This window comes from Cyprinus carpio, chromosome A6 (genome assembly GCF_018340385.1).
Source record: "Cyprinus carpio isolate SPL01 chromosome A6, ASM1834038v1, whole genome shotgun sequence".
Lineage (NCBI taxonomy): Eukaryota > Metazoa > Chordata > Actinopteri > Cypriniformes > Cyprinidae > Cyprinus > Cyprinus carpio.
In genome coordinates this window covers 26,270,699-26,280,857 of record NC_056577.1, presented here as the reverse complement: position 1 = coordinate 26,280,857, position 10,159 = coordinate 26,270,699, and positions in this window count along the sequence as shown.

Genomic DNA, 10,159 nt, shown 5'->3' with positions numbered 1-10,159 from the left:
TTGCTGAACAGAAGTATTAAACTTACTGACCCCAGACATTTAAAGGGTAATGTATGAGTAAGCAAGTATTTGGGATCTTGATGAGATGAAAGATGTGATACTCAAATGTTTCCTGTAAGGTCTTGTATTCTGAGACATTTAAATTAATGGACATAGACGTCAGCAGGACTGTGTTTGCTACATCATACTGCAGTGCCTTGCCAGGATATTTCATTAAAACGGAATGGTATTTATAGGCTATCTGTCTGAATAATTTATCTGAAAGTTGAAAAGGCTCAGGCAGAGAGCTAGCTAGCTAGACCGCGCAAAGCCTGTGAACAGCAGGCCTGTAGACAAAGTTATTAGAGCAGAAGCTGTCTTCAAAGGGGAGCCACAAAGCAACATATATTACAGTGGGGAAAATTCCAGAGAGACTCGTGTCTGATTCATTTTATCATCTGATCACTTTCAGTAAATGCATATTTAGGAGTTTTTGGTGCTACAAGTTTGCCCCATGCACATTCCTCAGATGATATTGGTTATTTTTGTTTATCAATGTGTGCTCACCATGCGTAATTCAGACTGAAAAAGATTTGAAATTGTAAGTGGTGTTTTGCTGTTCAAAACCTGCCAGAATGATCCTAGAGTGTTCCTAGATGGGTCAAAGTCATAAGAGGCAACCCCAAGCCTGTAAATATATATCTATATATATATATATATATATAGATATATATATAGAGAGAGAGAGAGAGAGAGAGAGAGAGATCCCTCCTTCAATTTAATGATTTTATTTATTACAAAAAAAGAAGTGATGGAGCTAAATTATTATCTAATTGTCGCAAACATTCTCTAAAACCTGTGAAACGCTTTCATGATTTTATGATATTTTGTTAAATATATTCTATTGCCATGAAACCTTGGTGCAGATGGTAATCAAGCCTTTGAAATGGGTCTCCACTGCGTTTGACTGTGATAAGCGCTGTGCAATTGAAATATCATGAAATGTCACATAAATATTCAGCCTGCTCCTCTGCTGAGATACGCCTGAGCTGGACAACAACAGCTGTGCTCTTACAACTTCATTCGGATCCAACCGCATCACCATAATTGTGCAAATATGGTAACTGGGCATCTGTTGCCTGGAGTCATCTCATGCTCTGACAGCTTCTCACATGTCCTTTCTCTATCTCTATGGTATTTCTCTTGGGTCTGATCTGCCCGATGAACTCAACATATGGCTCTGAGATGAAAGAATACAGAGACGGTTCATAAATGATCATGATTTATATATGCAGGTGTTGCTTGAAGTGAGTGTGAATCATCTGATGCTTTTAAAGCTGATCTAATTTGTCGAGTGAATTTTTCACTGTACTGCTTAGTGTTTAAATAGTTTGTGTTGTAAGGGGGAAGGTTGATATCAGGTGAGGTTTCGATGGGAATATCCTCCTGTGGCACTTTGCGATAAATCTTTAAATCCCTTTTAAGCTAGTCAGAGTCCAATCTCTCCCTTTGAAAAGCTTCTCATCTCTCTCTTATGGGAGAGCCATCAGCCTCCAAGCAAACTGTCTGTCTAATCTCCTAAAGCCAGTAAAAGCCACACTGCATCTTCTATACATATTTGAAATGATGATTAAAGTTATTTTCATAGATTACAATTGGTAAATGTTGATGGCTGATTCAAGAAAAATGGTGAATCAGCTTGTCTGTGTATGTATGTGTGTGTGTGTGTGTGTGTGTGTGTGTGTGTGTGTGTGTGTGTGTGTGTGTGTGTGTGTGTGTGTGTGTGTGTGTGTGTGTGTGTGTGTGCATACATTTGTTTTGTTAGAAATAGAGTTTTGGCCTGTGAAAAGGGTAACAAATCTAACTAACCCAACTTGGCCCAGCAGACAAAATCTTTATTACTGAGATTCCTTATTACTGCCTGTGAAAAAGACAATGTATGATCATCTATAGCTTATATAGCATTTGGAACAGACTATATTCTCACCTCTCTTGTTAGTATCTGGTGCTTGAGCTGCTGTGATGTCATGGTCATTCAAGTGAAAACCTTTCATTAACGCCTCGTGAGGAGGAATTCTCCACTCAATTAAGTGCGAGCGCCAGCAGCTTCAGCTAGATGTGATGCAGACGTGCGTGGTTAATGATCGTGCCCCGCTGCCCACATGCAGGTGTGGGCAATAGATAGAGCAGTATCAAAGATTCCTCTGTGTTGAAGAGGAATAGGAATAGGCTATCTTTGAAATGTGCAACACGGTTCCTTTGGAGCATGTATCATCAAAGAGAGCAAATTTGTAGCTCTTTATTGATCTAAATTGTAGGGGAAACCAAACCAGGCCTAGTTTTTGATGCCAGTACATATTTCTCAGTTTATTTTTGAAAGTCAGTTTCTGTAAACATTCGATATATCATTGTTGCCTAAGAAAAAAAGATTCAGTTAAATTAAGACATTCAATGGAACATGTGATCACACTGAGTGAAGAAATTTATTGAAATTATATTTCAATACTTTTGCGTTAACTCCTAAAACTATTGTATTCCCCAAAGAATCTTTGCATTCCCTTGCAAAAGCATTGAAATATAGTTTTTATATCCATTTCATATTTTTCCAGTATTTCCAGCTCCATCACTAGTTGCATTCAGCCTCAAAAGTTTTGTGAAGAAACACAAAGCTTCTTGGGGAATGGAAAACTTTTGCAAGTGAATGCAAAATCAATTAAAATACTGTACCATTTTTATGAAATACAGCCATTCAGGTTGTGACCATGTCCTAATGCCTTTTGGTTTGCATCTTTAGGTTTGGTGTTAAAATGAATGCTGCGTGTGAATGTTAAGTGAACTAGTACTAAATGCATAATTTTCTTTTTTTGGTTCGCTGACCAAAAGAACCAAGAGAACTGAACTGAACACACCCTTATTGTTACCCAATTTAGTGAACTGATTTCAACCAAGAGTTTTTACTGTACAACCATAAACTAAATGATTAAACACACACTGCTTGAGAAAATAAATCATTTGTGTAATTGAGCTTTTAACTCTAAACCCTGAAGTTGCTAAGATATATCCCTTGTACTCTTTTATAACAATTAATTCAAATGAAATGTCACTTGCTTACAGATATAGAGCCAGTGTTATCCATATGTAACTTTACTGTGCAATTGTGAGTTTTAAAATATTTTAACTGACAAAAAAGTAGACTGCCAGGCCTGTAAACATCATTAGCATTTGCTGTTAAATAAAAGATAATAGCATCGACTTTGCGACACAGGGGACTCGTACAAAACATCACAATCACAACATATAATATTCATATCCCCCAACTGCACAGCGATTCAAGTGCATCTGAGGGCTTCTGTTTGTCATCAAACACGCCTGCCAACCATGTTACATCACATAAAACAGCAAAAACTGCTCTGTTGGTGCTGTTCACACACCTCTAACCCACAAATGCTAATATTCAGCTCAAGATATGCGCAGTTGAACTCTAATGACGAGAGACATTGAACATCTGTTTGAGAGATGCATGGTAAATGCCCATATCTGATGCAACTCACAAAAAATTAGCATGCTGAGAAAGCATATATATTCATTGTAAATTTAGGTTGAGTGTAAATCGATCTGGTTGTTTCATTCAAATAAAAATAATGAATAAATAACAAAAAATATTGCTATCCACTCAATCAAAAAAAAATGCACTGCTAAAATATTTATGTGTTTTATTGGTTCCGAAGGCAATGGGAAATGTAACAGTGAAATCTCAATACTGAAAAAGATAAATTACTTAACACTGGTTGTTGCTTGTCTCATAAAAAAAAGGATGTTTATAAATGTGCAAGTAAGTGAATGAGATTTGAGTTTTTTTTTTAAATGTACACTACTGTTCAAGTTATATATATATACTTCAAATAAATGCTGTTCTTTTGAACTGTCTATTCATTGAAAAATCTTTGAAAAAAATGTATCAGAAAAATATCATGGTTTCCACAAAAATATTATGCAACAAAACATAATAGCAGCATTGATCAGCATTGATAATAAAAATAAATATTTCTTGATCGCCAAGTTAGCACATTAGAATGATTTCTGAAGGATCATGTGACACTGAAGACTCAGTAATGGCTACTGAAAATTCAGCTTTGCCAGTACTGAAATAATTTACATTTGAAATATATTAAAATAGAAAACAGTTGTTTTAAATTGTAATAATATTTCACAATATTAGTGTTTTACCCTATTTTTGATTAAATAAATTTACCCTTGGTGAGCATAAGAGATGTCTTTTTTCAAAAGAATAATAAAAAAAAAAAATTTAAAAATGTTATTTGGCTTTAGATTTGGAAAATAGTACACAAGATATATTAACTACTTTATGATATTTTTTTGCAGCTAGGCAACCCTGTCACTGTTCACTGTGTGGAAAAGGGCAGCCTGAAGATTCTGCATAACACCTCCTTTTGTGTTCCACAGAGGAAATAAAAGTCATACATGTTTGAAGCAACATGAAGGTGAGTAAATGCAGGAAGTAATGTATGAATTCAAAGTGAAAGGGGGAAAAAAATCCATTTTTTTCTGGTTTGCTGGATCATTGCCTGTACACAAATATGATTACTCAAAAACCCTTACAACAGCAAAAGTGTGCTACCGCTCAGCTTGCTCTCATCATTCATTCAACAACAAGCTGCATGTTTTTAACTGATAGGCCAGACAGATATAAATGCTTTGGGCACCACTAACATTAAACACTGGACTGATACCAGCTTCTCTCTCCCAAATGATGTAGGCTCTTTAAACATTAAAATGCAGAGAACAAATCTGACCAAGGCTGCCTTGTGTGAGAAGCAGTTCACACTGGACACATTCTTGCATTTAAAAACAGAAACAGGGATCCCAAAGCACGCTTTTAAAAGTTGAACTCCTTTTTACTTGACAAGAGACTTTAAAACTCTGCACTAAGGAAGACTCTAAAAGCAGTGTCACCATGGCCAAAGACATCTAATGCGTGTTTACATACAAAATAATTTGATGGACACAAAATTCATTCTGTGTGAATAGCCCTTTAACAATAATGTATTTGCAGATATCAGAAAACATGTTTCAAATGGCAAGTGTTTTTAGGCTGTATGATTTATATAATAATAATAATAATAATAATATATGATTTATTTTTAATTTATACACTACCACTCCAAAGTTTGAGGTCAGTAAGATTTCATAAAGTTTTTGAAAAAAATCTCTGCAAGGCTTTGTTTATTTGATCAAAAACACAGTAAAAATAGTAATATTTTGAAATATTATTACAATTGGAGAAAAAAAAAATATTTTAATAAATTAAAAATTTAATTTATTCCTGTGATGCAAAGCTGAATTTTCAGCATCATTACTCCAGTCTTCATTGTCACCTGATCCTTCAGAGATCATTCTATTATACTGATTTGGTGCTCAAGAAACATTTATTTTTATTATAAATGATGTAATTTGCACTGCTTAATATTTTTGTGGAACAGTTTACTAATATATGTATATATTCCAGTAATGAATCATTTGTATTTCATTTATATCAGAGTGGATCTTTGCAGTGTATTTTCCATGTGACTTTGGTCTACTGTATTTACCTAGTCATGAAAAAGGCACTTTCTGAAGTTATAAAAGGAGTATTTTGGTAGATGTGCACTCTGTCCCCTCAGGCTGTCAGCTGGGTCTCTATTTTTAGCAAAATGCCTTTGCAATTTAGTTGAACAGTGTGCACAAATGTGCTTCGTGTTTCTATGGGCTTTGGGCACGTGTGCTCCATGAGTTTGACTTTTTTTCGCCACTACATTTAAAGAACATGTCCATTAGGACCGCTGTTCCTACCTCTTTAATATCTTTTATTCTCTGCTCTCCTGACTTTACACAACAGGATATCCTGCTGCACTTCATAAACCTTCCAGAAAGAATACAAAGGCATTTAATATTTTTCCTTCCATTTTTCTCTCCTGGTTTTTTTTCTATTGCTAAGTCACCGAAAGATGAGTTGAGTCTCTCTATCTCTCTCTCGCTTTCCTATTTATTTAACAGCGTTAATAACTCAGCGTCCTTGGACGGTTAATTAAAGGGAACTTCTGCTGGCATCCATATTTCAACAGATGCATGTGTAATTCTCTTTTTAATTAGTACCCCATTACAAATCATCAGCCTTCACCTTGTGTTTAAAGACTTCTTTGTAGCTAGTGTAATGTCTTATTTAAGTGTCATGAGATAAATGTGTTTACTTCATTCAACATTGCATTGTTTAAAAGAGATTGCTGTTTAGCTCATATTTTGGGGAATTTGTTTACATAATTAGGTGGTCCGTAAGATAATCAATTCATCAAGGAGAATTTATAATGCCACTCAAAGTGGATATGAATGACATTGTAAGTAAACCCACAATATAGCACAAGACAGTGCAGTAAATCTTTAAAGAGCTGTTTATGCAGGCATTTTTAGATTAAAGGACAGATTGGAGATATTTCTCCAGATGCCTACAAAGGCTACATTGACAAATGAGATGAAGCCCAATAGGGTGACATTGACTAAGAACCAGGAAGTGAGGTTATCACCTACAGAACAGGAATGCTATCAGAGGTAATAAAGAAGCCAGGCCTCTGGCAGGTGAAATATCACAGAGGAACAAGGATGAAAAACTAGTCTTTCTAGGAGGCTGATGCGTGTGTGCATGTGTGTCCCTGTATGTGTAAAGGTATTTGAGATCGAGTGTGGGGTACCGTTCTGTTTTTTACCTGAGGTGTTTGGCCATCGAGGAGAATAGATTGTGTTATGCCTCATTGCCTGGCTCAAGCAAACATCCATCATTACTGCCCCATACAGGCACCCACAGGATTCCCTCGTAATATAGGTCACACACTGTGGCTGTGACAATTCAGGCCATATATTTCCCACACCTGTCATGTTTTCATAATTGATCATCCAACCTCTGATACAACATTGAGTCAGTCATTGTCTGGCATTGAAACAACCTTGATTTTGGTCATTATGGGAGTTTGATTTACTTGGAAATGGTGATTTTGAAATCAGCTCTTCAGTTAATACTTTTTCATACTTTTTACTCTACCAGTACCACATACATACATTTTAATCAATGTCTACTAATAGCTAGCATGTATATTACTAGTACATTTTTTTAATGCTAACATTTGAAATTAAACAGTGGCACAAAAAGTGTCTTATTTGGTACAGTTGGTGCTACAGAACTACCCAAAAACAATAATCTGAAAGGTGTGGGGGTCCTTATAAGCTTGGCACATGAATATTAATTAGGTGATGATGTCACTCATTTGCTAAAAAGCTGGTAAGTGAGTAATAACACACAATAATAGCAAAGAAAAGCAAGTAACACTGAATTAAATGTAAAATTTTGAAGTAGAAGGCTGAAATAACATTTTCTTAAACCATTTTGTGAGGATATCCTATTCTTGCTGGATGTTGAGGATAAATTGAAGGTCGAACAATGACATTCGCGTAAATCATTTAAATGTATAGTTTACCCAAAAGTGAAAATTTACAGACTCACCCTTATGTCACTTCAAACATGTATGACTGTCTTTCAAACCATTTCCACTGGCTTCCATTGCATGGACACTGAGGCATATCTCAAATTATTATTTTGTGTTCCACAGAAGAAAGTCATACAGTTTTGGAATAAAATAAAGGTGAATAAATGCTGGCAGAATTTCAATTTTTTTCAGTGGAACTATCCCTTTAACAGCAAAGATGTAAGATGGAAAGGTTTCAAATGTTAAGCAAATGCTCTTGAAACAGATGCATTTGGATGCTGTGACAGTTCCATGAGTTCTTCTAAACTGTCTCTGTTTCTGGCTTGGCAGCCTAGGATGTGTCATGAAAGGACAATGATTTATTCCCACAAATCTCAGCTCACGTTGCACTGAGTTAACTTCTCTCTCTTTCTCCCTTCCTTATGCTTCCTCTTGCTTTTTCTCTCCCTCAGTATGGTGTTATTCTGCATCAGCTGTCAGGAGTGAGAGAGAGAGAGAGAGCACTTTATTCTGCCTGACTCAAAAGGAAAGGAAAAGGTAGCGCAGTTTTACCTTCCAGCTCAAAAAAATAAATAAATAAATAAATAATGCGTAAATATCATAGTTTCTGCTTCAGCATAGCTTCAGCACAGCAAGCATTTTCTAAATTAGAGAAAAGAGCAGAAGCCTCCCCCAAAGACGAAGGTAATTTAATAATGTAACATGGAATACATTATTCTTTCATATTATTACATCTTCGTTAAGTAATTGTGGTTATGAATAATGACACTGTGAAATATGGCATATGTAAAATAATAGCTGAATCTCTTTTTTTAGCCTCAAATTAGAGCTTCATGTGGTTATTTTTTCTCAGTATCTGTGAGAATGATATAAACCATGTCATCAAGATTCAAATGAATGCAGATGCCCTACATAATATTTATGTTTAACCCAGTAAACAGCATAAAAGGTCAGATCGTCTTCCTCAGACTTCAGGCTTATGTTACAGTTGTAATATCATGGTTATGGTTCTAGGGATTAAGTGTTTACTCAACACAATATCTGGAGATGTTAGATTTACATATGACGAGTGTTTTCTTTTTCACACTGCTGCTACAAACAATGTTAACACACTGATTCAACAAAAAAACAACAATCATTGCAGGTTAGTATGTGTTGATGTTTCTCCAGCCAGTCTGAAATGACATTTGTAGAATGCTTTTAAAAGAGTAAATATAAAAAGAGAAAATATTTATGAAGGAGTTCGTGGAAGACATTTTCACACGAGTTCCCAGAAACAAATACATAGAAAATAATGTGCCAGCTATAATATGAATAACATTCATGCCAGTTTAACCGGTGTTGCTCATAGGGAATCAGTGTGTGTATGTGCATATCTGTATGTTTGGGGGACAGTAATGTCATAATGCCTCTGGCTAACCTCATTAATGAGGGAAGCTCCTTATTACTGCCGTATGCTGTGCATCTGCCAAGGGGGCTTTTGTCAGGGGTAAACAGGCTACAGAAGAAGGGGAAGGCACATCAGATTGAGAGATACAGGAGAGAAAGTGAGAAAAGAGATGAATCAGTTGAGTTTGATGACTGCTTTCCATTGGACCCTTACCAAAAAGTAGTATACTTCAAGTTTATTTTATTAAGTATACTTAAGTAAAGATCAAATAAAAATAAAACTAAAAGCAAACATAAGTCAAGTATACTTAAATGTCATTTTAAGTATATTTCTGAGGAGACCATTTCTGAGAAGTACATAAAAATTAAACTAAAAGCATACTTTCCTATTTTTAGTTTAAAAGAAGTATACTAATAGCACACCATAACAAACACACCAAACTCAAACCGAGGGATGTTGAAGCTGTGACCTCACATTGTGAATGGTGCTATGTGTTAGCAGCAGGCAGAGAGGTTTGTGTCCCTTTTAAGCCTGAATGTTTTCACCATCAAGCATGATGTAATGCCTTTTTTTTTTGCTCTGACCTCAAACTATCAGTGCAGTGTTTTCTTTGGACTGTAAAATAAAGAGATATCAAGAAAATCACATTTTTGTTGATCTTTTGAAATGAAATAGTTGTCTTAGTTTTAAAACACACTCCTGTAAGTCTCTGATCTCAAAATTAAAGTGTTTTGAGCATGTTAACACATGTCCACATTAGGGTGACCAGATGTTGTGATAAAAGTAGGACAGTACCATTTTTTAAAAGCCATGCCACTTCTGACGTAGTTATGGGTATTGTGTGAAAATTGCATAATACACTTGCAAAATTTGTAGTTTACAAAATCAGAAGTAATAACTACCAGCTTTTTCTTGACTCCATATTTATATGGACTGCCAACATTTTTTTCAGCAGTCATAACTCCAATCTTTAGTGTCACATGATCCATCAGCAAAAATTCTAATATGTTGCTTTTGAATTGATTTCAAATATCATTGAATTGATTTCAAAAACTGAATCCACAACTGCTCCCCAGGCTTCGCAGCAAAAATGGCTGCCCACTGCTCTGTGTGTGTGTGCACTTGGATGGGTTAAATGCAGAGCACAAATTCCAAGTATGGGACGCAATACTTGGCTTCACATCACTTTTTTTTTTAACTAAATTCTCGAACCTTATTGCAGTGTTACCAGATGCTTTTACAGAGTTGGAGTAAAGTT